The 20,449-nt window shown below is 41.6% G+C and overlaps 1 long non-coding RNA gene across 6 annotated transcripts in view; it reads right to left on the bottom strand.

Moving 5' to 3' along the window:
- LOC102160458 (uncharacterized) overlaps nt 1-20,449 on the bottom strand; it is a 579,515-nt gene that overhangs the window by 9,269 nt on the left and 549,797 nt on the right. For 5 of the 6 annotated variants that reach the window (XR_014804287.1, XR_014804286.1, XR_014804290.1 and 2 more), the window contains one exon: nt 8,950-9,438. This is a non-coding gene — a long non-coding RNA (uncharacterized LOC102160458). Of the gene's footprint in view, nt 1-5,071; nt 5,207-8,836; nt 9,439-20,449 lie in introns of those variants that run through there. The other variant, XR_014804289.1, reaches the window with a different exon arrangement.

Below are 20,449 nucleotides of genomic sequence, written 5' to 3'. Positions count from 1 at the left end.
TACCTCAATAGATGAGGAAAAAGCATGTGAAAATTTCAGCATCCATTCATAATAAAACCTGATGGAACTAGAGGCAGAAAGAAACTCCTTTAACTGGAGAGAGGGCATCTACCAAAAACCTTCAGCAAATACTTTATCTAAAGATAAAAGACTGCTTTTTTGCTAAGACTTACTAAGGCAAGGTATTCACTCTTACAGCCTCTATTCAACATGTCCTGGAGGTCCTTGCCAGAGCCATTAGGAAAGGAAAAGGAGTTCCAGGCATACACATTCAAAGAAAGCAGTAAACTTTTATTTTTTTCTCATATAGAAGATCAAAGGGATTTATTAAAACAATGGTAGAATTAATGTCATTTAGCAAAATTGCTAAAATACACCATCAAAATACTAAAATCAAATGTTGCTCCATACCAGAAATAAACAATTGGAATATTAAACTTCAAAATATCACACCACTGGGAATTTCATTATAAATATTCATAGCAGTTTTATTTATACTAGAAAAAATTGGGAAATAATCCATATGGATTATTTAAAATGTGAATGACTTTCTAAAATGTGGTATATTCATACAATGGAATCTACTCAGAGAAAAAATTACAAACAGGAGAATAGATTTTTTTTAATGTGGTATATTCATAAGATGGAAACACACTCAGGAGAAAAAAAATTACGAAACATGCGTGCATCTCAAAGACATTTATGCTAAAATAAAGAAACTAGACACATAGCAGTCCCCAGTGCTCAATTCAATTTTTATGAAACTCTAGAGAAGACAAATCTAATATGTAGTGAACAAAAGCAGATCAGCTGCTACCTGGGGTTTGGAGGTGAGGAGGATATTGGATGAAAAAGGGAATGATTAAATCTTTTGTGAAAGTAAAATATTCATCTCAATTTTATCGGTGGTTACAACTACCTATCAAAACTTATTGAACTGCATACTTAAAACCACTGCATTTTACCTTATGTAAATGATGTCACAATTAAGTAGGTTAAAGATAGAAGTTGCATTTGCCATTCTTTCTCCATTTAGGACCAGTCCCTATGACTCCCTACTGTCTTGCCAAGCCCACTTCCTTCCATGAGAGGGCCAGGAGCAGGTGAAGAAAGGAGGTGGAGGGAGTCAAGTAAGGAAAAAAAAATTTTTTTTTTTTTTGTCTGTTTTCTAGGGCTGCTCCCGCGGCATATGGAGGTTCCCAGGCTAGGGGTCGAATCGGAGCCGTAGCCACTGGCCTCCGCCAGAGCCACAGCAACACAGGATCCGAGCCGCGTGTACAACCTACACCACAGCTCACAGCAATGCTGGGTCCTCAACCCACTGAGCAAGGCCAGGGATTGAACCCACAACCTCATGGTTCCTAGTCGGATTCGTGAACCACTGCACCGCAACGGGAACTCCATGTAAGGAAAATCTGAGCAAGGTTGACGATCCTAATCATCTTGAAGTCCTGTATCCTTATTAGCTCCCAGCTATGGGTATGCTTCGGCTTTCCATGTTAGCCTGTCCATCCACTGCTGTGGTGGTGATTGTTCTGCTCTTCAAAGGGCTTCTACATCTTCCTTTGAGCTTTGCTTTCTATCCTGAGCTCCAGATCTAAATTGTCTCTGGTCACTGCATGGTTTTTACTTCACACTTCGCCAGATAAATCTAAAATCATGAACTTTGCTCCAAATGACCTTCTGACCTGCCTCCTCAGATGTTCTCCTGGTCACACTATTCCCTCCTGGTCACACTACTCCCTTCCATCACTGCGTCCAGTCAATTCCATCTCTTATTCCATTCTTGCTGCTACATCCACCACCTCCTCTCAAACTTGCAACTCAGTATCTTGTACAAGTGTTGCCTAAAGACTCCCAGCTGCTCTATGTCTCCCAGTCCCTCTTACTCTAATCCACCCCACGGGTCTCGTCTTTCTGAGGGTAGATCTAATAATTCACTCTCCTTTCAAAATTCTTAAATGATTCTCCACATACCAAATAAAATCCAGGTCTGTAGTTTCTGTTCAAGGTTCTCCATTCTTTCACTTAAATCCCCTCTTTTTGCTCTCATCTCCAAATACTCCTCTTTTAAGGGGAAACTGCACTTTCCTTGAATATATTTCCTGCTCCATGTCTCATCTTTGCTGTTGATGATTGTTTAATTTACTAGGGTTGCCATAGCAAAGCAACACAGATGGAGTGATTTAAAAAACAGAAGTTTATTTCCTTATAGTTCCAGAGGCTGGAAGTCTGAAATCAAGGTGTCGGCAGGGTTAGTTTCTTTTAAGACCTCTCTCCTTAGCTTGCAAAGGGTCATCTTCTCCCGTGTCATCTTATGCTCTTTCCTCTGTGTGTGTCTGGGTTCTAATTCTCTCTTCTTATAAGGACATTAGTCACACTGGAATAGGACCCACTCATATGACCTTATTTTGATTTAATTACCTCTTTGAAGACCCTGTCTCCAAATACAATCTCATTCTAAGGTATTTTGAGGGAGACATATGTTAGCTCATAACCATGGCCATTGGTTTAGTATGACCTTGTTCTGCTGATATAACTTCCCATCCAATACTCAGCCTCAAAGACCAGATCAGATATTACCTTGGTCTTGAAGTTTTTCCATATGGGCAAACCAGATAGGCCCACTTACTATTCTGAGACCCAGTAACATTTGGTTTGTACATCTGTCAGTAGATGAATCATAGACATTATGCATTAGAGCTACTTGTGAACTTTACTTTTCTTCTCTCTTCTTCTATACTCTAAGTTCTCTGTAGCCAGAGAAAGTGTTATTTTCTCTTTATTGTAACTCCCTGGACCACCAGCACTGTTCTAGTACAGATAAACATTTGTGATTGAATGTGGTACTTCTAGATAAGTCAGCCTTCAAGATAGGACTTCAGGAGCACAGAAGGTCGGGGGGTTTTGGCTGCCTTTCTCCTTATGCCTTGATGTATTTCATTAGTTCCCTTATGGCATGGATTCTAGATGAAGTACAATCCCTTGGTAAGTGTAGTGATATTTTAGTTTTTTAGAGTAGATTTAATCATGAGGAAGCATGAAGAATATTGAGAGTTGGGACAGGGAAGAAGGTGAAAAAGGAGTATAAATATTTATTGAGGATTTACCGCATGATAGGACTTCTAGAAACATTGTATTCGTATAGTCCTCATGACAACGCTGTGGACATGGGCTATAGTTTTTCACATTTTACAAAAGAGAAAGCTGAGGTTCAAAGAAGTTAAGCAGCATGCAGTTAGTAGTTACTGGTAGTCAGTGGCACAACCAGAATCCAAATGCAGCCCCAGCAGCTTTCCAGTACTTGACCTCAGCCTCTTTCTACCATGTCCCATTCAACAGTAGCCTGGGTAGATCTGAGAGTTACATAGTAGGTGGTGTTTCTTAAGTGGGGGCACCCATCCCAGTGCCTGAGAAACTGCAATTCATTTCATTTTTAAAACTCAGGAGGTAGGCCCAATATTATCACCATTTTACACACAAGGAGACTGAGGCACAAAGCTATTAAGGAACTTGCTCAAGATTAATAATACGTAGGAGGTCCAAAATTTGACTGAAGCCAACTGATTCCAGTCACAGCCCTAAACCCCTCTGCCATGCACCTCTCTTCACAAGTTGCCGACTTCCCATGTAGCCCAGCGACCCCCTGATTTGCATTCCCACTTGGAAATTCCGCTCCTAGCGTCTGCTTAACAGCCTCCTGGAGGCCAGCCAGACATAGACACACAAGGCAGTTAAATCGTTCACAGTTTTTTTTCCTTCTCAAACTTTTCATCCTTCAGTAGCTACTGAAATAATAGGTACTAGACATTCACTTTTCACTCTTTGGGAAACATGTTCCCCAGTCCACATGCCAGCACACATACCTTTCCAGCCCAAGCTGGGATGAGAATTGTGTTTGTTTGTTTGCTTTGTTTTGGGAAAAATGCCTTTCACACATCTAGTTGATCTCCATAGGTTTCTTTTGGGTTTGGGTTTCATTTTTACTTTTTTAAAAGAGGAGCACATCAATTGGGAAGTTGTCCAAAAGTATATGAATCTTTTTCACATGTATTTGTATATGCAGACACTGTATTTGTGCAAACACTTTCTCCAGATGCTGCTAAGAGGCAAGAAGACATTTTACCAAATGTCTTACCTGTGGCACCTTGCTTCTATTTGTTACCTTTGAAGAAGAAAATTGAATTTTACCAAGAAGCAATGTGGGATGTGTTCTGGGCATCACATCTCACCTCTGATGCCCATGGCAGGGAGAGGACTTTTTCAGACTCCTTCACTCACGTTGCCCCTCTGGAGCTGAAATAATTCATCTGACTGGGAAACGTGGGACGAATGGCTGGATCAAACACCCTTCCCTTTGATATGCCTTGAACTACCTTCACAGCTAAGAGAGGGAACCCACCTTAAATTTATGTGGCTGCTTCCTACCTCAAAAGACACTTTCCCCACAGGACTTCAAACGGACTTTGGATTTAATGACGACATAAGTAGATACCTTCTTGGAAGGAAGTTCTCTCAGGCCTAGGCAATTCTATGACAGAATCAGTGTGCGCAAATACAGCGGCATTAAAACCAAAATGTTCACAAGATTTTGCGGAGGCCAAAATCTAAATAGAGTTCACAGGGTGTCTGGAGCTGCCACCATCCAAATTCCTAAACATTGTTTGGAGGTAAGCTCTCCAGAGAGTCTCTGTGAGAATGAAGCCAATATGGAGACAAAAGCTTTATTTCCTGTCCATGGTAAATGCAGAATGCCAAAACTAAGCTCTTGTGGGAACATTTCTGCCAACCGTGTTTAAGTTCATAGATCGTGACTTCAGGACAACTGGCATCTACAAGGCAACAGCCTGGTGGGACTCAGACTTCTCAGAGCCCATGAAGTCCCTGCTCCCATCTTTGCCACTGCTATTTGAGGTAATGCAGAAGACCTGCACGATATGTTGGGATGCCTTTTCTGTTCAAGTTTTGAACAGAACAATCTGAGAAAATAAAAGAGATAGAGAATGCAAATAATTGAAAAAGACTTAGTTGGAATGACTAGGCAGTTCTAGAAGCCAAGCAGACTTAGGACTACTAAATTGTAGAATCAGGCAGACCTATCTCCTGGGTCTCATCGATGCCGGGGCCAGCAGTGTCTTCTGTTCCCTCCGCTGCAGAAGCAGCAGAGAAACCAGGGCAAAAGAGTATTTGTCTTGCGGGAAGCTCCCTTCAAAGGAAGAAGAATGAGTTTGTGATAAGCACGCTCAGTTCTGACTCTTCTACACGATAAATGGGGAGAAGCCAGAGAAAAACAGCCTCTCCTCATGGAAACTAAGAACAGGAAAATGGTGTTTTCATCCAGCAATGTCCAATAGAGTTAAAGTTTTCTACTTCCCATTTTGGATTGATCTATAATGCATTCTACTCCAACTTATATCAAGGAGATCAGTTCTTACACTAGTTTTTTGTACTTTTGCAAATGCTGGTGGCTGTACGTACAGTAATTTAGAAGAGTATTAGCCCTTTACAAGTTGCACCAGGACTGTAATAAGTTCTTGCTTTTCCATAGCTGACTTCAAACAACACCTACATCATTTTCTATTATTAATACTTCCGGGTAGACCATTCCAGAGTGTCATGTCAGAAAAGGATAAAAATACTTCCCCCTATTCACTGGTGGGGCAAAAATCACAATTTTAAAAATAGCCTTTAAATCCAGGGATATGAGGAAGGAAGAAAGCACATCCCAGGTGCCTTTTGTCACCTGGGACTGAATCATCTTGTTCTCTTTCTTACTCATCTGTAACTCCCAGGATTTATATATACATAAATCCCTCCTTCATTAATCATACATTATTCTACCTTCTCCACCCCACAACGTCCCTTCTCCAACAAGTAGATTTATTCTATTTTTACATCTTTTTACAATGCTTTCATTGGCGAGCAGATAAGCTAAAATAAGCTATAATTTTTTTTTAAAAAAATTCAATTGATACGGTGAGCTTAAACTCAGTGGAGCATGTCTGTAGAGCGGTAAAACAGTGACTCTTGTTCCTCTCCATTGGAGTGATGGGTCAGTGACAGATATGACCATTAGTTGATGTCCCATCTGGACACCGCAACCATCACACATGACACCTGCCATAGGATTTGCTAAGCTGATTTGCCAACATTGAAAAGGTTACCAATTTGATTGCTTAAATTTTATTCCGAAGTCAGTTCTTTTCAGGTATGCCACATCACTGGGGCTGGGGGAAGATTAATGCACAAAGTTTGAATCTCAGAAAGCACGTCATTTCTTCTCAAGTTATGAAAGACTTTGAAAGGTTTTCTTTTTTAAAAAGCCTTTTTTTTTTTTTTTGCAAGGCATTACCTCTCAGTAAATGTTTATCTTTAATTTTAACCTGAAACTAAGTTTGAGAAATTCCAGTCCACATGGATTTTGTTTTTTACAAAACTCATCAGGAAGGCTCACAGAAGACTGCCTCTGATAAAAATAATGAAATTGCTACTTCAACTCCAGGAAAATTTGGAGTGTTTTATTTATCATGACCCCGTTTACTGAAAAAGCTCCAAGTGCTTGAAATTCAATTTAAATGTCAGAAATTTCTGTATTTTCCAAACCAAGAAAGAAAAGAAGAAGAAAAAGAAAAAAAAAATGGGAAGGGAGGGAAGAAAGGCAGGAGAGGGAAGAGAAGGGAGGGAGAAGGGGAGGGAGGAGCAGAGCAATTGAGAGACGTGAGGGAGAAGAAAGAAAGAAAGAAAAAGAAAGAAAGAAAGAAAGAAAGAAAGAAAGAAAGAAAGAAAGAAAGAGAAAGAAAGAAAGAAATAAAGAGAGAAAGAAAGAGAAAGAAAGAAAGAGAAAGAAAGAAAGAAAGAAAGAGAAAGAAAGAAAGAAAGAGAAAGAAAGAAAGAAAGAAAGAAAAAGAAAGAAAGAAAGAAAGAAAGAAAGAAAGGGAGAAAGAAAGGAAGGAGGGAAGGGAGGGAGGAAGGAAGAATGAGGGTTGCAGAAGCGTCACTGACTTTCTGAGCAGCATCTACAGAAAGCGATGAGAACAAGGCTTGGGAGGGGATAAACTTATCCAAGAAATCTCTCCCCAAGTGCTCACTCAGGACACCACCCCCAGGCTTTCCTCTCCACCTCTCCTCATTCTGTTCTGAACCTGAACTTCTGCCCAGCTTCACCAGGGAAGACATGAGCCCTGCAGAGGAGAACAAAAGCAATTCATTGCTTCCAGCTCCCGGTGGCCTCTCTGCTGCTCTCCAGCCTTTGTTTTCCTTCAAGCCAGGCCTGGAGATCAGCGTGCAGCGAGAGGACTCAGTTTTCAATGAGACTTGGGGCTTATCTCACTTGGCCAGGCCGCCTTCCCAGGAAGCGCTCTGCTGGCAGTGCCCTTCACCTGCAGGAGTCCGCCTGGTGCAGTGGGAACGGCTCCCTCGGCCTTTAGCTCTGGACCTCAAGGCCTAGTTCTTGATTTTGTTAGCTGATCTCGGTCAGGGTTCTTCCCGAGATGCAGTTCTGACCAGGTGCCTGGCCTCCTTGGGGCTCCCCAGTGAGTCACTATTGCTTTTTTTGCATAAAAGCCAAACCTTGCCTTCTGTCTTATAGGCTTTGCAGACTCTGGGCCCCAAACCCCACTTGAATCTCTCCCCACACCACTCTCCTACTCCCACTGAAAACTGCAGCGCTCTGGCAACTTCTTCAGTATTAAGGGCTATTTTGTGTGACTCTAGAACAAGGAACAACACACCTTTCCTGCAAAGGAGCAAATGGTCAATAGGTCCTGAAAAAAATGGGTTTGCAGACCAAATGGTCTTTGTCACAACTATTCACCTCTGCCATGGTGGTGCCAGTGCAGCCACAGATAATACAAAGATGAATGCGCATGGCTGTGCCAGGAAAACGAGCCTGGGGGGCAGTTGGGAGAAATCAGTGCAGATGCAGGTTTCACCCAAAGGCTGTAGTTGGCTGACACCAGCTCTTTACCTTCATCCATGGTCTTTATTCCCTCTGCTGGGGTCACCTTCCAGCTGCCTTTCACACCAGCAATCCCCCCCCTTTTCTTTAGGGCCGCACCTGTGGTATAAGGAAGTTCCCAGGCTAGGGGCCAAATCACAGCTGTAGCTGCCGGTCTACACCACAGCCACAGCAACGTCAGATCCGAGCCGCGTCTGCAACCTACACCACAGCTCACGGCAACACAGGATCCATAACCCATTGGGCAAGGCCAGGGACTGAACCCACATCCTCATGGATACTAGTCAGGTTTGTTGCCACTGAGCCACAATAGGAACTCCATAAGCAGCCAATTTTTAACTAGGTTTTTATCTTTCTTGCCTTAGCTTAGGTGCACTGCCTCTAGGAATTGTCCCTTATGCTCAGCTCTGGGTCACGTGCCCTGTCCCCATGAATTTCCAAGACAGCCTGTACTTTCCCCACTGCTGGCTCACCACGTTGTATTATAATTGCTTATTTACATATTTACACCCCTAACCCAGACTGTCAGTTGCACAGGCCAGGGATCTAGCTTGCCTTGTTTATTTTATACCCAGTACCTGCACCTAGAAGGTACTCAATAAATCTTAGCTCCTATTGTCATTATCATTACAGTAGGGTTAGGTTAGGTGGGTCTTTTGGGTGAGCCTGCAAATCTACAACTCTTCTACGGAAAAATCAACCTGGCGGACTCACAGAGGCAAAGTTTTCCCAAGTCACAGTTGCCTCGGGGTCTGCACGGAAGTGATTTTTACCAATAAATAGGTACAAGAGCCTGAGCCCCAAATCAGCAATTCTTAGCTTTCAGGTACCAGGCATCATCTGGGACAGTCTTAAAAGTTACTGATGCTTAGATCCTACCTGTGGAGATTCTTCTTTGCGCCGGGGTGCAGGCTGCCATGGAATCTTTACCGTCTCTTGAGGTCTGTTATTTCCCTTGGGCTGCCGTAACAAATTATCACAAACTGGGCGGCTCAGAGCAACAGGAATTTATTCCCCCAGAATCCTGGAGGCCAGAAGTCTGAAATCCAGTCCTTGCAGACTCTAGGGGAGTCTCCTCCGGGTTCTGGTGCCTGTCCACATTCCTTGGCACCTCGGCTTGTCCCTCCCATCTCTGCCTCCATCTTCACGTCACTTCTCTGCGGTGTGTCTCTTACAAGGACATTGGTTATAGGTCATTTAGCACCCCCCCCCCCGGATAATCCAACACGATCTCTCAAGACTTCAACTTTTACATCTTCGAAGAGCTTTTTTCCAAATAAGGTCACCCTCACAGGTTCCAGGAAGCAGAACATGGACCAGCCTTTTGCGGAAGCCAAATACCAGGGGATCCTGATTTACAGCCACCCTCTGAACAAGACACGTGTATTTGTAGGTGGGCTGTCATGTCTCTGCCCAGGCTTGTATGGGAACTGACCACTTCTTTGCCAGGTGAGAAGCATCATTTAGGAGCGTTGCTTACCCTGATGAAAGAGGAACACAGAGTTAAGGGTGGACGGCGAGGAAACGCCAGGCAAGTGAGACACAGCGGATGCAAGGCATGGATTCGATATCCAGTTTCCCTGTCCTTTGTTCTTCCTCACTCTTTCCTATGGGATTATCTTTCCCTTTATAGAGGAATCTGTACTATCTAGATTTTTCTCTCTCTCTCTTTCTTTCCCTTTTCTTGGTTGAAGCATTTTCTGCCCTAGACTGAATAACTACAATCCTACCATCTCATATTATTTCAAAGACAACCATGACCTTCACTCGGGTCAGACTTATAGACAAAATTATAGCCAGGCTTTTGGTAGGTGTCTTTGGGGTAAATGCGACATTCACAATTATGATAAAGGATATTGTGCTCTTTCTTCAGACTAGTTGAGGACAGAAAATCAGAGGTGCCCCAAATATTTCACTGAAACCTGAGCTGTCTCCCACTGAGTCTGAATCCTTTAACAACTGAAAAAAAGGGAAAGAAACGAAATGTGTAATCCTCATGAAATTAGGACTCCTTCCTGCTTCTCTGTTTGCTGCTTAATTTTTACTTTAGCACTTATCGGAAGTGAAGTTGAACATCTAACAGTGATGACTACATTCTGGAAGGAGGTCATGAGACTGGGGATAGAATGCTTGGTTATCTTTGGTTTTTCCTCTCTGCCATCTTTTGGGAACCAAACATCATTAGAAGTTCCAATAATTGCAGTACAAATAGTACTTTCATGACAGTCCTTCAGCAACCTCCTTGAAGGGAAATGTCTAGTCCTTATTTATAATAACATAATGATGTGATTTTAAAAGAGGCAGCATGAGTGTGGATTTTGTTTTGGCTGAAAAAAAAAAAACCTCCAATTTTTTTTAATGGAGGCATGGAAGGTTGTTGGATGCTGTTTAGCTAAGTATCACGAAGAATGTACTTGGTGGTGCATTCCGCTGTCTGGCATGTGGGCTAATACTCCCTGACTGCTGGCACCAACTTGCCTCTCCATTTTGCTAAACAGAAAAGGGGGGAAAGAAAAAAGAAGAAAATACCCATTCTGCCTGTTTTCACTGTATTGTCTCATTCTTATTCTAATCCCCAAATAAAAAGAGCAAAATCCTTTCTGCTGATTCGAGACTTTTTGCAATTTGGAGAAAAATCCTTTTTTTTCTCTCTCTCCCAGTTTTGATGAGACGGGGAACAATGTTGGTAGACTAATTTAGGTAACTTTTCAGGTGTTCTTAACTGAACTGAGAATTGCCAAAGAAATGCGAAAAATGCTAGCACTTATCGGAAATGCAAATGTGGCATTTGTTCAGCTTAATGTGAATAGCCTTGCCCAGGCAACAACAGAAGAGACAATTAGAATGCAGTCATGGTTCCAAAAATTCACCCTTTCTTCCAGCTAATATGACATTCTTTCAAAAAGAAAAGAGAGAAAGAAAATGAGGAAATATATGTGGTTTTGCTTCAGTTACCAATGCAAAAAAAAAAAAATGCCAATTTGGTATGGCTCTTATTTTAACTAAAAAAAATCTGTTATTGTGCAAGCATTGTCAGAACAAAGTAGCAATAAAGGAATTTTATGTCTGTACTGCCTTCATTATGGCTGGGTTTTAAGAGCAATGGAACTCAGGTCAACTAATGTTAGGAGCGACGGTGGACGTTATTCCCCGTTATTCCCCGCCGAGGACTGTGGTGGAATAGCCATGTTTATTGCCCATCATTTTTCAATGATTTTATGCCATCATTTGGGAGATGAATAAAATAACTCTGTAGCAGGCATGCATGTAAATAAATTAAGCATTAAGAACCAGCGAGTTGTAATCATCTTTCTTTGAGAATGTACTAAATAGTTGCAATCAGTGAAATGGACGAGAAATTGCATTAAATTGCAGTTCCAGTTACATAGCATACCAGCTAAAACAAGACCCCGGTGGGAGAGTCTGCAGGGAGAGAAGAATGCGGTTGTCTTCTGGGTGTGTTTTAGCCTACAAAACCACACTGGGCAAATAAGGCATGGGTCACTTAACCTTCCTAAGTGAGAGTATCTATTATTGATGAACAAACAACAATGAATGAACTCTTTAGCAATATATTACCATTTCCCTCATTTAAGCATTCAAGTCTTCAAGGCCTGAGAACCACGGCAAATATAAAACCAATTGTCCCCTTGTATCCTAATGCCTCTTCCACAATGACCACTTTAATTATTTAGAGGATCCTTTTAAACGTTAAGATTGATTGGCAACAGGAGGAGAGAGTTTGATGAAGAGATGTGGATTTTTTTCTTCCTTTTTCTTTTAGAAGGAAAATGGGAATTATGTACTGGGAAGCACTTTTTTCACTTGCTGAGTTAATGGTTGGACCTCAAGGGTGTAGACTGCAGATTTTCCAGCATCTTCTCCAAAAAAAAAAAAAAAAAATGTGTCCTCCCAGCTTTGCCTAATTCCCAGTTGAAATGAGGTACATTTGGCCTCCCTGGATGTGTGCTTTAGTCAGGAGACATCTTGGCCTAACATCTTGATTTGTGATGCATGTGAGCCAGTTTATTTGGGGAAACTCTCAAGGCAGAACAAAAAGCATAGGCTTCAGTCATCGCCAGACACTGGTTCAAATCCTGATTCTGCCACGTACAAAATGTCTGTTTTTAGGTTGCTTGTCTGAACCTTGTTTCCCTCCTAGATAAAATGGACATATTATGTTCCTGTCATATTCACCTCCTGGTACAATGTCTAAGGTAGTGTTTGCACAATTGATGAACGCTGAAACTGTTAGTTTTTGTTTGTTTTTTTATGGCTGCCCTTGTGGCATATAGAAGTTCCCAGACGAGGAGTTCCCATTGTGGTACAGTGGTTAAGAATCCGACTAGGAACCATGAGGCTGCAGGTTCGATCCCTGTCCTTGCTCCGTGGCTTAACGATCCGGTGTTGCTGTGAGCTGTGGTGTAGGTCCCAAATGTGGCTTGGATCCAGCGTTGCTGTGGCTCTGGCGTAGGCTGGCAGCTACAGCTCTGATTAGATCCCTAGTCTGGGAACCTCCATATGCTGCGGGAGCGGCCCAAGAAATGGCAAAAAGACCAAAAAAAAAAAAAAAAAAAAAAAAAAGAAGAAGAGGAAGTTCCCAGATGAGGGACTGAATCCAAACGGCAGCTGTGACACTGACAGATCCTTTATCCCACTGTGCCGGGCTGGGGATCAAACCAGCGCCTCTGCAGCAACCCAAGCCATTGCAGTTGGATTCTTAACCCACTGCACCACAGTGGGAACTCCTAAAGCTACTAGTTTTATGGCTCAGAAAACTCTCAGTCCAAAATTGTTCTTGGAATGGTGCAGCCAACAGTGCTAATGTTTCTTGAGCTCCTGGTAAATGCCAGGAGATGGGATAGAGACTTTCATGTACTTCGTCTCATTTACTTTTTACACCATTCAAGGTGCTTTACATAATTCCCATTCTGCAGTGGGACAAAAGGCAGTTCAGGCAGTAGGCGGCCTGCTCACTTAATTACTAGAAGCTTGGGTTGGATTTTGGATCCGAGTCTTCTAATTCCAGGCTAAGGCGTCTCTCTCTCCAGTGTTCCCTCGACCACATGTGCCAACAGAACTAGGAGATCTGAACGTAAGATCTGAAAAATACAGGCTTTATCGCTGGCTGCAATATTAATATGATTGACTTGGCCATTTTTCTGTGTTAGAATTCTTTGTCACAAATAAGCAAAATCTAAATTATACCAAATAATGAAAAAAGGGAGAATTTATTGACTCAAATCATGAAAAAGGTCAGGAGAAGTTGGTTTTAGGCACAGGTGGGTTCAGGGACCCAAGCACGTTCAATGGCTCTTGACTGTCTTCCTTCCTGCTGGCTGCATCTCAGCTGATTCCTCCCCTCCTCGAGGTAACAACAAGGCTGCCAGCATTTCCTTGCACATCTCTTTGTAGCGGAAATAAAGATCTTCTCTTCCCAACAGAAAATGCTGCCTCATTGAAGTCTTTCTTTTTGGCAATTTGAGCCACATGCCCATCCCTGAATCAGTCACTCTAACCAGGATAGCTGGGCAGAACTGGGTCATATGCACCCACTTCTGGAGCCAGGGGTAAAGTTCCATCAGCTGAAGCAGCCGAAACAGAGTGGCAGGAGAGATGTCCGAAGGGAAGTATTTGGAATTAATGTGGGTGAACCAAGTTACAGTTGCTGTTCTGGAAGGAAAACTGAGAACCAAGCATCTCATCTGTGACCTTGAGCTGATAAGAATTCAGGCTCTGGCACCAGGCAGATCAGACGAATTCTGGCTCTACCATTTTCCAGTGGTGTGACCTTGAGCAAGATACATCATCTCTCTCTACCTCAGTTTCCCCATCTGCAACATGGCACAACTATATATATAAAACTTGGCATATATGAAGTGTTCATTCATTGTTAGCTGATGGCTAACATTTTAAAATTATTATGATGCCTCAATTTCCTTGAATTTAACACAGGACTTTGCCTTCCTGGATTAACTCACCAAATGAACGTGAGATCTTACACATGATGGCATATTGAAAAAATAAAAGACATTCTAAAGGTTTTGTGCAGTTGGCATTGTTAGGGCATTTACAAGGGTCAGATGCCCTTCCCTCATGGAAACTCCTTCAAGTAAAGCCTCTGACCCGAACTTTGCAGTGATGTTGCCAGGAACCTACCATACTTGCCATTTTCCAGCGAGCCATTCCAGCGCAACTTTGCCCGGAGCCCCTGGCTTTTACTCTGAGTGAAAAGAGAGGAGCCATTGCTGGTTTTCGCCAGATCAACTCTCCCCTCTGCTCAGACTCTCTCGTGGCTTCCTATCTTACTCAGAATAAAATGCTGGTGTTCCTGTCGTGGCGCAGCAGAAACGAATCTGACTAGGAACCCTGAGGTCTCGGGTTCGATCCCTGGCCTCGCTCAGTGGGTTAAGGATCCAGCGTTGCCATGAGCTGTGGTGTAGGTTGCAGACTCGGCTCGGATCTGGCCTTGCTGTGGCTGTGGTAGGCTGGCTGTGACAGCTCCGATTAGACCCCTAGCCTGGGAACCTCCATATGCGGGGGTGTGGCCCTAAAAAAAGGACAAAAGACAAAAAAAAAAAAAAAAAAAAGCATAAAATGCAAGGTGCACACCGTGGCCTAAAGACCCCACATAACCTGCCCTCCTAACTTCTTTCTCTGTCGTCTCAGCACTTCACTCTGCCCTCTTCTCTCACTGGCTTCTTCCCCGCTGGCCTCCTTGATCTTTCTCAAATGCGAGCGTGGGAAGTATGGTACAGCTCAGGGCCTTTGCAGATGCTTTTAACTATGTCTTACTCACCTTCTCACTTCGGTTGAGAATCTGGGCAAATATCAATCTTGTCAGTGAAGCCTTTTCCAACCCGCCTGACACAAAATAACCCCCTCTTGATGCTCTCAGTCTACCTTACCCTGCCAAACTTTTTCTAAACACCCAGCCTCCCTCCCATTTTACACATTTATTTACTCATTCATTTATACTCTGTTGCTCTAAGTAGGATAAAAGCTCCTTCCTCAAAGGAAGGAGGGTTGTTGCTGTTGTTCATGGCTACATCCCCAGTGCCTAGATGAGCTGGCCATACTACCAGATATTCAATAAATATTTGAAGAAGGAAGGAATAAATAAAGGATGTAAAAATGCCTGGTGTGAAGCTTGGAACATAATCAATATTCAAGAAATGTTGGTTTAAAAATATATTTTTGGTTAACCTCTCAGCGAGATTTAGTTGGGCTTATTGGGTTATTGGAGATACCATTCAGCAATTGCACTCTGAGGTATTTATTCAAATGACTTGAAAATTATGTCCATATAAAAACCTGTAAGTGAATATTTATAGCAACTTCACATATAATTGCTGAAAGTTGAAAGCAACAAGAATGTCTTTCAATAAATAAGAGAATGGATAAACAAATGGTGGCATATCTGTACAATGGAATATTACCCAACAATAAAAACAAATGAGCTATCAACCCATAAAAAGACATGGATGAATATTAAATTCATAGAGCTAAGTGAAAGAAGCCAGTTTAAGAAAGCTATACACTATATGATTCAAATTTTATGGCATTCTGGAAAAGGCAAAAATCTAGTAACAATTAAAAAAATCAGTTTTGATTCAAAAAATATCAGTTTTTGAATTAAAAAAAAATTAAAATTACCAGGGATTTGGGGGGAAGGGAAAGAGGTTAAATAGGTGAAGCATGGGGAATTTGGGAGTGACGAAATTATTCTGTACGATACTGCAATTGTTGATAAATGACAGTATGCATTTACCAAAACCCACTGAATTTTGCAGCACAGAGAGTAATCCTTAATTTTTGTAAATTATTTGAAAATCATTTTAGGAGGTCTAGTAGTCACAGGATGTAAAGCAGACTGTCACCAAATAATCTAACTGTGTTGCAAATGTTTGAAACAATCTCACTGGAGTGGATGGGAGACAAAAATTACCAACCAACGTGACTTTGGAAATGAGTGGAATATAAAATGGTAGTGGATGGTTTATCGCTGCTGGAGTGAAAGTTTAGATATATGCACAGGGAAGAGGCTAGAGTGACCCATGTCTCACTGAATCAGAAAGACATCAGTATGAACTCATGTTTAGCTTAACATAGATATAGATGGTCCCATAGAAAAATATGCAGAGATATGCATGTATCTGCATATGTTCTTGCTCTCAGCTGAGAGAGCTGAGAGGCTCCAATAACACCAGCAGCACTGAGCACACATAGTAGGCAGAGCTTGGTTTCTAAGACCATTCTCCAACTAAAGGAACAAAAGCTCTTTGAAGAAAGAGCTGAAATGGTTGAATCCAGGAATAGAACAGGGACTATACACGATGAGTCTGGAGCATCTCATAGTGCCAGAAAGTAAGTGCTAAAAAGACGAAAACAAACAGATGCCACAATGACAAACGTATGTCAAAGTGATACAGGAACAAACTGAAAGAGTTCCGAGTGGCCAGAACTGGAACAATCTGAGCAACAAAATAAATAAAATAGCATTGGGTTACAATGCAATTATATGAGATAAATATCCATGAGTCATATCAATGTAAAGTAATGAATAAATAAATAAATGAGTGAGAAGAGGCACATTTCCCATGCAGAAGAATTTCAAATAACTTTAGATATTTCACCTTCTAGTATATAGAGCATCAATCCCAAATCACATAAGTACAGCTGCACAGTGGAGAAAGCTAACAAACAGGACCTTAGCCAGGTGGTCAAGCTCAACCACCTCTGTGATTAAGTCATGTTGATAATAAGCACCCTTGACATGACATGATAAAAATAGAGCTTCTCTGTGATCTTCCTTCTTCAAACACATAACCTCCACCCAATCATGAGAGAAACTTCAGACCGATCCCAACAGAAGACCATCTACAAAATATCTGACCAGTACTCCTCAAACTGCCAAGGTCATAAAAAAAAAAGAGCCTAAGGATACACGGTCATTAAATATGCTGTGGCAACCTGGATAGGATCCTGGAACCGAGAAGGAACATTAGATAAAAACTAAGGAAATCTGACTAGAGAATGGACATGAGTTATTAATGCTATATATCACTATTGGTTCATTAATTGTAACATACTAATATAAGATGCTAATAATAGCAAAAACTGGGTTCAGGGTATGTGAGAACTCCCTGCACTATATTTGCAATTTTTCTATAAATATAAAGCTCCTCTACAAAATAAAGTTTGCATATATTTGGAAGAATTACTGAAGACAGAGTCTCTGGGTAAAGAGCACATTGAATAGGGTGTCCTGAACTGGCTAGAGGGATTCATGGAGAAAGAGGTGGACGGGGGATCCCAACAGTCCTTACCTTGGACTAATTAACAATTTCTTTTACCTTCCTTCATACACTTATCCAACACAGACGCACTGCACATCTGCATTTTCCAGGACACGATGGTGGACAAAGAAGGGGCATGTCTGCTGTGCTCAGGAGTCCAGATGAGTAGGGAACACAAACATCACTCAAATAATCATACCAGTAAATGTAAACTTCCAGTGGTAGGTGGTGTCACAACAGAAGTACACAGATCCACGAGAACAAGAAGAAAAAGGGACCTCTACGTGCAACAGTGAAGCTAAGAAATGTGTCCCTGGCGCAGTATTAAAACCACAGTGGTATTATATGTACCACTCTGGGAGGGCAGAGAAATCCTTGAGCAGTTTACTGCACAAAACATAACTATTTGAGGTTTCTGAGCTTCATCCTGTCTTGCAGTCAACCTGGACAGATCAGCTGTTGTGCAAACAGCTTCCATTTTGTTTAGTTTCTGATAATTGTCATTTTTGGTATAGGTAACTGCTTCCTGTTTGAAGTAGGATGCTCAGTGAGAAAGGATGCAAAAGACTTTAAGACTACCTGACAGGATTGCTTCATGACAGCAAACAGAGCCATGAGAATGTTTGAAGGGTGAAAGATGACTTCCTCGGGGTTTTTTGCATTTTTGCTGTTGTTGTTGTTGTTTTCCTGGGTCCCCCCTCACCCCCACCTGCCAATGGTTTCCCCCAGTAGATAAGAAATAATTACTTGTTTCTCGAGGAATAAAAAGAAGGAATATCCTCAGGCTGCTTTCCTCATATTTGGTATGAATATGACTAATGTCTAGTCTAATCCTTGAGGCATTCTTAAGAAGAGCCAGCAGAAGAATGAAAAAAGGCTTTAACCTTTCTCCTTTGCTCATTATGTAAATTCTATTTTTTAGCTTCCCTTTTGCCTCTCTCCAATCTCAATGCTAACTCCCCGCCCCCTCATTTTTCTGAATGAGTTTTCTTCTCTTTCGTCTTTTTCCAAGATTCACATTCTTTTGGGGTGGATGGGTATCTATTAAGACTATTCATGTGTTTTTTGTTTTTTTTCGATTTAGAATGTAGTGATACACAAGGAAAATAAACTGAGTAAGCAGTGCCCTCTGGATAACGCCACGGAGCTGACAATCATGGCAAAATCTTTTCCAAGCATTACGTGGTAATCTGGCTGCATTGTTAGAGTAAGCAGTGTTCAGCTTTCTAATCTCTTACAGATAACAATAGCCCAGTATATATACATATAATTATAACTTGAGATATCGATGTGTGCGTCTAACACCTAGGCACCATCTTCCCCCAGGCAAGATGAAACAGTGTGAGCACAGATATAAAATAATCATCAAACTCATGGCCAACCTTTGCCCTCATTCTCAGTCCTGGTTTTATGCAGGAGTAACTGAGCAGGTTAATGTCACAGAACTGGCTGTGATTATTTTTAGTTTAAACAACAGTGTCTGCCTAAGATAAATGCATGTGCAAGAGAGATTTCACCCTGGAGAACAGTTCATCTTTCTTTGGCGTGCCATTTTCCCTTTACTGCCCTGCAAATGGATTCTGAATGTATAGATTACATTATCACATTAAATGAGGATGGGCAAACTTCAAAGGGTTCAGAGTTAAAATGCACCTGGACTTTTAGATTTGGACTTGAAAGTGAGCTCACATTAACTGATGTATGAAGCCGTAATGGAGACACCTAATGTCATTGTCGAATTCCTTTGAATGGTTTTAAATGAGGCAAACCGAACATAGGACTTAGGAGCTTTTGAATTATCCTCTCTAAACTGATGCTGCAGAAGAAGGGAAAAGAAAGAGTCAATATTTTTATAAAATCATATATTATAAAAGTATATTGATATCAGTGCCCAGAGCTAACCTTATATCTAGATGTGTCCATTTAGTCATTTAACAAGGAAAAAATGTGTGTAAATCACAGTTGTTGGCACATAGAAGCAATGTTACATATAAATTATTGTTATTTCTGTTTATTGCTTCATTCCTTCATTTATTCATTCAACAAACATGCACTGGGCTACTGCTACATCCAGGCACTGTGCAATAAAGTGAATTCATGATGCTAGTTCTAGGCACCAGGCTATGAGCTGAAGTGATGTGTTACTTCTGGGCCAAAGAGTTATGGATGCTGGTGCAAGACTCCCCAGAGCTCTCTTCCTCTCCTGGGGTGACTGAGAGAGCCACGTCCCATATGAATAGGTTACGACATGGGGGAGAGTGTCAACCTGGGTCCCTGAGTGTGGCCCACTAACCCACAGTGGAGATGTGATATAAAAACCAACTTTTGTTATGTAAAGCCATAGGGTTTTGATTTGTTACTGTAGCATCACCTAGTTTATCCTGACTAATAGAGTATTTCACTGCTTAAGCAGTCCTAAGGATGATAAGAGTTGCCATTTATTAAGTTTATAACAAAAATCTTAAGGGGGAGCCATTTCATTCATACTTTAGAGGTGAGGAAACTGAAGCTCAGAAGGTCAAATGACTTAGTCACAGAGTTTAAGAGAAGCCAGAGAAAGGCATTTAACCAAAGCCCCATGTCTATGAAGATGTCTCCCACGCCACACGCTAAGTGTCATAATTAGGGGCTACATATAAAAATAAAAATATTTTACAACGCAAGGAAGATATTTACTAATGCATCCATGTAGTTCAAACTTGTTCAGTACTCATAAAACAGAAATACACTAATAATATCAGTACATCTTGAAATGGATTCTACAACACTCCGGATCCTCACAACGTCGATAAGACTTGTTTTATGGTCAAATAATTTTGTGAAACACTACAATTTGTGTATGACTCAATTCATGTACCCATTCAGATTCATTTAATTTCACCTGTCCCCCAGCTGCCACTACTGTCTCTATGGCTATAGCTTCCACTACTTGGTTTTGCCACTACTATCGTTACCATAACAATTTGCCAATGATTGGGCCCCAGGAAGGCCTCCATCACTCCTGCTGTTGTGGAGCTAAATCATGGTACAGAAGTGTCAATGGGACATACTGGTACCGGCTGGAATAAATTGCTGCTGTATGATGGTCACACAAGGGCTCAGCCTGAAGCCTCCCCTCTCCTGCCCCCGCCCCGGTGTGGTTCACACACTTGGTGTGGAGGAGAGGTGCTCAGGGTTTGGATAAACACTGACT

Source organism: Sus scrofa, chromosome 5, assembly GCF_054392235.1.
Source record: "Sus scrofa isolate SSC_HxYL_T2T_F1_AM1 chromosome 5, Sscrofa_HxYL_maternal_Yorkshire_Landrace_v2.0, whole genome shotgun sequence".
In the NCBI taxonomy this organism is placed as follows: domain Eukaryota; kingdom Metazoa; phylum Chordata; class Mammalia; order Artiodactyla; family Suidae; genus Sus; species Sus scrofa.
The sequence above is the reverse complement of the archived record's forward strand: the minus strand, read 5'-3'. Positions and strand labels throughout refer to the sequence as shown.